At 44.9% G+C, this 6,342-nt stretch overlaps 1 non-coding gene across 1 annotated transcript; it reads right to left on the bottom strand.

The window, feature by feature from the left end:
* Positions 1–4,604: 4,604 nt before the first annotated feature.
* Positions 4,605–4,677, bottom strand: TRNAS-AGA (transfer RNA serine (anticodon AGA)). Its single transcript has one exon. It is a non-coding gene; the product is annotated as a tRNA-Ser (tRNA).
* Positions 4,678–6,342: the final 1,665 nt, after the last annotated feature.

Here is a 6,342-nt window from a genome sequence, read left to right as displayed (position 1 = left end):
TGGCTCATAGTGCCACACCGTTCTGTCACTAAAGTTGCTCACACCTTGTCATACCTTCCTAACAAGATTATTCTTCAGAATTTTGAGATTGTTAGCCCACAAACAAATGTCGTGAACACCGACAGCGCATGTCTGCCATGTTGAATATTCTAAAACTGAAATAGTAAACGTGCCAAAATATAACAAGAACCCCATATTTTTTTTTTTTTTTTTTTGCGTGGCTGTGCGCAACTTCCGGGATCGGCTCACACAAGAGGCAGCGTTTCTACCAGAAGGCACCTCTTCGTGCATAGCATTCACCGCCAGCGTTTTCCGGTAAACATTACACTTGCATAAGTTGCAGTTGCCGCGAAGCGTGAGAATAAGTCAGGAACCTTTGAATGCTGTCGCGTTTCGATCTAAAGACGAAGCTTGGACACCCACAAAGTTTTCTGCATCAATAATAAAAGCCCTAAATTATGCCACTGCGTCTTCTGTGCTAAGCTCGCTTACATAACGTCAAGTTAGATATGGCGATTTTTAAATATCCGACAATACCTAAGCGCTGCTTGCAATTTGTGAATGCGAAAGCATTAATGTTCATTTGAACGTCGCTGAGTGAACCCTCGTGTTATGAACTCGTCACGGGGAAGGGAGTGCGCTGACACGTATGGGCAACGCCTGCTAGATAGCCAAAACATGGTGAACTTTGATCCGTGACATTATACTACCTTGCCTTACTACCATGGAATCTAATGGGGACGCCCCCGAGTAAACTGCATTGAGGTTGACGTCACAGCTTTTTTCACGCCGGGCTTGGCAATGAAAATTTCTGTCCAAAAAGCCTAGCATCGTAATGCATAGTGCACGGGCCTGTTATCTTGGAGCTACTGGTTTAGTTCAGTGGGCAAGACACTCCATTTCTAAGCATGGAATTGCAGGTTTGAAACACTACTTCGAACGTTTTTCTTGCAAATTTATGTTCTGCTTTTTATGTATTAATTTCTTCATAGCAAATAAAGAGGCGAAGTGAGGACGCTGGCGGGCAAGGAACGTGTCGAGAACGCAGCTAGGCACCCGAGAAGGAAGGTGACATTGCGTCGCGGCGAACCCCTCTTCCTTCCCGAAACGCCTCGCGTGTCTGCTCGGCGGTAGGTGTTCCCTTCACCCGCTACGCTCCGTCGAGGCACGCACGTTATGTGGTGTCGGAGCAATTCGCGTTTGCTCCGACAACACATCAGTTGCAACGTCTTTTCGATGCCCGTGGCTCCCGTGAGGAGTTTGGTAATGGTCTTGGCCGATTTGCGTATTGATCCGGCGCAAAGAACTTGCTTCAAAACCGCAAATGAGGAAAACCGCTTTCATCTCTGACATGTGCGGATAGACGTGGCATAGTTAATAGCTGATTTCTACCCAGGATACCAAGGTGTTCTCGTTAAATTTCAGCCCGCTCCTTAAGCATGACGCTCGTGTGTGTTCGTGGGAATGTTGTAATCGGTGACATAGCGTACAAAACTGTAAGCTGCGAAACCGCACCTTGTCTCAGTTTCAATTAGTAAACGTAGCGGTTCATAGTAGGATTGCGGCCAACTTTTCAGATCTCCAAACAGTGATTCGCAATTGATCGAGGGCTTCCTTTGCTTTTGCAGCATACGTCGTTGCAGGTGACATGGGCACTCTCATTGCGGCAGTTGTCTGGGCCAAGATCTTCCTAGTCGTCTCGTGCAGAGGTGCGTGCTCTGGCGGTAGTCGTAGCCTGCGGCTAGCTCGCTCGTCATTACAACGTTCATGTTATTTTCACTGCTGGTAGGGTTTATATGTCTCCACGGAGCACATCTACGATATGTCGCATTGTAGTGATATTGAACAACGCAGTCAGAAGAACCACGTTTCATGAAAGACACTTTATTGGGCGAACCGGAACCAACAAAACAAGTTACATTCGGGCAGAAAGATAGTGCCGGGCGCATGAGTCGATCGTCGAACAAATAATTTGCGATTAAGTAGCGTCGGCCATTCTCCCAATATTCGTACAGGATTACAGCGTGATCGTTGCTACTCGCGTGTCTCCCAGAATGCATAAGTGTATTCTCGTTGCACGTGCAATTTGATTACAAAAGGCTCGACTATAAGATAGGAAAAAGATAGAATCGACGAGAATATTGCAGAATGTTCTGATACACGCTGGTGCATCATGCCCTGAGCTGTAACTTAACATTTGTTATTCGGTGAAACGCGTTCACAGCAAAAATATATAGAAGTACGCGGATCAATAATATAAGTAAAAACTACGTCTCAATCGTCCTGTCATTGTTCGCAGGGATAAGTTTGTCACATCAGGCTAAAAAATTTCACACCTGTAACTAGAGTGCAGCGCACGTCAAAAGAGATGACTTGCAAGTTAATAAAAAACTGCACTTTAAGACTGACAGAGGTTCCACCTGAATAGAGAGAACCCACAGAGCGAACCCAAAAATTACGTGTATTTAACTGTTTGTAAGGGAAATAAATTTCCCCATTCCTATGTCTTTATATTGTCGTAAAAACAGTCTCTGAAAGGCAGCAAGGCCTAAAGACCTCAATCATTATCAGAGATTAGTGTTTTAGTCGAAAAAAACAGTGTTTCCTTTTTTAATTGGTTCCTAATGAGTGGAGCTGCCTTCTATTGGAACTGCAGAATGAATAAAAGCACAGTGAGGTAAAGCTTGTTTACCAGTACACTGTCAAAACACTTACACGAAACAAAACGAGGTGTCAAGGATCTTGTGCGAATGTTTCAACCTTCTAGTAGCACGAAACATAAAATTGCAGCCCATTATGCTTTGTTTAGAAATGAGTTTGCTAAAGATACTTTCGCAAACAACGTAGTTCTGCAAACAGTGATTTCTAGCCAGGGCCTGCAGCATACATCACATTCAAGCATCCCATACTCTGCTGGAGACATTTTGTCTCGCAATTTCAAAAAAATAAGTGCAATACTTTAAGTCTCCCATTTCATTTAGCAGTTTTAAACGTTTGAAGAAGGCCGTCTATCCAGACGATGCGTTTGGTTAGTTCTTACCCTTGTGGGCTAATGTCAGCGTTATTTCCTTGCATGGTTTCATGGTCACGTTCATGTGCGAAAATGGTGGGCCATTTACCTCATTTGCGCCACTGTGCCCCTTCGGCCACTTACGTCACAATTTTACGACTCGAATGCTGTATTCATCACGAGATGGGCAATCAGTTCAGATGCATCTCTAAACGTATCTCCACACAATTGCACCTACTATTCTGGCAGAGATGTGCGTGGAGGTATTCTTCCTTTGCGAACCGAAATCCACACTGCTTGCACTCCTACTGCATTTTAACCTCGGGAATTCTTTGGCGGTGATATCTGAGATGTGAGTTACGCTTAAAGGAGACATTAGATACGTCGCAAACCAAAGGTCTGTCATCACTGCGTGATATGAGATGAATTTTAAGTTCCGCTTTGCTTTTGAATGGTTTAGCACATATTTGGCAGATACGGGATTTAACGCCTGTGTGAATCCGTTGATGAGAACGGAAATTTGAATTGTACGCGAATGATTTCTCGCATATTTCGTATTTGTAGGGTTTCTCGCCGGTATGCGTGCGGTAATGTGCAGTTAGACTATGAGCCCTGCTAAACAATTTACCACATGTTTGGCATTTGTGTATATTATTGTGTGTATATTATTGGCCAGCCTATCTTGCACAAAAAAAAAAACCCAATTGGCATTTAAGGACAATTGTCGACCGCGACTTTTTTTGGAGCCCCCATGCATCTTATCCACTCCTGTCCACCAGTCACAGTTTAAGAACCATCGCTAGAAAACCATGGGCACCCTCGGATTTCTAGCGTTAACGCACTCCGGTGCTGCCCAGCACTCGGAAGGCGAGTTTGAGAGTGTTTGAGAAGATTCAAGCTCAAGCGCTTAGAGTCTTTCTTGGTCTACCGCGATGCCCTTCAAGAGCTGCAAGAATTTGCTACCCCTGGAAACATCCCATCAGTACCTATGCCGCCACGCACACCCTTAGAAATCATTTCCAGCACCTTTGTCGACACTAGTCTCAACGCATTGCTTCTCACTCGAAAAGTTGACCAGCGGCAGCGTTTTCCTGTATTCTAGACTCCTACCGATCCTCTTTCATCCGATTTCACGCCTGCAGCGAGCTCGCCTGGTCGTTTGCTGTGTCTTCGCCAGCCACAAGTGCAGCTTTCCCTTTTAGGAGTTGGAAAGAAGCCCTACTGGCGAACTTGCGTCGTTAAGCAAGCAACTCTACATCTACTGCATGATTCCTACACCATTCGAGTTCCGATTTTTAGCGATGGCTCGTCGACTATAACCAGTTCTGCTGCTGAGGTAGCCATTTCATCGAGGTCAATTTGCAAAAAGTTCAGGATTAGCCACGTCACAACATCGACAAGGTCCAAACTTGGTGCCTCTGCATCCCGGTGCTCTATGTGCATCAACAGTCACCAGATCACTGGGCAGTATTCTTACCATAAGGATCCAACAAACACGGACACCAAGGAAAACATAGGGGAAATTACATGTGCTTAATAAATGAAAGAAAGAAACGATAAATTAATGGAAATTAAAGTGGATGAAAAAACAACTTGCCGCAGGTGGGAACCAAACCCACAACCTTCGCATTTCTCGTGCGATGCTCTACCAATTGAGCTACCGCGGCGTCCTTTCCACATCCACTTTCTTGGGCATTTATGTGCCCTAGTAGAACCCTGGGAGTGTTAGCTAGTGCCACCACTCACAGACCTTGGCAACGGACGTGGAACGTCCTTTTTGTCGCAGGCGTCACGAGAACGTGATCTTTTTGGGTGAAGACAACTGGTCAATAAACCCACACATGCTACATGAAGGCATCAACGTTGCCGAATTCAACACCCTCGTTATGTAAGAAACCAGAAGAAAGGGGGTTAATCGAGGGACCCAATTTTTATTAGTCATATCACAAGAAGCTTACAAACACTGACACCAATGACAACATAGGGTAAATTACTTCTGCTTAATAAATGAAATAAAGAAACCATAAATTAATGGAAATTAAAGTGGATGAAAAAAGAACTTGCCGCATGTCGGTACCGAACCCACAACCTTCGCATTTCGCACAACCTTCGCATACAGACTTCCTGGCGTTCGCCAGGAACTCTTTATTAAAGCGCGGAGTTCTAACAGGCCCAAGCCGGGCAATATTGTAGCTGGAAATTGACTGAATTCTGAACTAAGAGAGGTGTGAAAATACTTGAAAGTTTAGAATAATGGGTACGATGCGTTTTCTGTAGAATAGATATTAAAGGCCAAGAAATTGTCATCCAGGCGTATATACCACGACGTTACAAAGGGAACACATACGGGTTTCCCGTATGGGTTTTCTTTGTAGCTTCTTGCTAAATCAGCCTGTACTGCAACTTTTCCTTTTCATAATAATTCCTCCACTTTACGGTTCCGCAGAACTGATTTGCCATATTTTGTGTCCCTTTTCTTCGAATTTAAGTTTTATTTGACCTCGCCGTGGGATCTGCTAGCCTGCTGCTTAGCTCAGGCAGTAGAGCGGCCACCCCGTAAAGGCATTCGTCCCGAGTTCGAGTCCCGGACAAGGAGGAATGTTTCCTCAACTTCAAAGCTTCTTTCTGAGAATCCCGCATATGCTTTTTTTTGTAGGCGGTAATACACACAAAGCCCTTAACATTGGCAGACATCATGCTTTGTCTTCGGTATCGAGAACAGAGCAACTGCCATGGCTTTGTCAGGGTGACGACGCACACCGGTGCTTCTGACAACATGACCCAGAAATTTCAGCTCCTCGTAGCCAAAGTGTCATTTTCGCACTTCAGAGACAAGCCGGCGGGGCGGATGGCTTGAAGAACCGCCTCAAGCTGCTGGGTGTGTTGTTCAAACGTGGTGGAAGAAACAACTACATCGTCGATGTAGACTAAACACGAGTGCCACTTGAGGTCAGATAAAACTGTGTCCATCATGCGTTTGAATGTGGCCGGAGCGCAACACAATCCAAACGGGAGGACCTTAAATTGATGGAGACCATCGCGTGTTATAAACGCCGTTTTTCCTGGTCCCATTCGTCAACTTCAATCTGCCAGTACCGACTACGCAGATCCGTTGAAGAAAAGTAACGGGCATGTCGCAGGCGATCCAAAGAGCCGTCAATCCGAGGTAGAGGATAAACAATTTGGTGATCTTGTTTAGTTTGCCATAATCAACACAGAATCTTAGTGAACCGGCTTTCTTCTTAACTAATAGAACAGGTGAAGCCCAAGGACTTGTCGATCGTTTAATGCCATCATATTCTAGCATTTGTTTAACTTGATGACGAATAGCA

Source organism: Dermacentor andersoni, chromosome 5 (assembly GCF_023375885.2).
Source record: "Dermacentor andersoni chromosome 5, qqDerAnde1_hic_scaffold, whole genome shotgun sequence".
Lineage (NCBI taxonomy): Eukaryota > Metazoa > Arthropoda > Arachnida > Ixodida > Ixodidae > Dermacentor > Dermacentor andersoni.
This window is presented reverse-complemented; position numbering and strand designations above follow the sequence as displayed.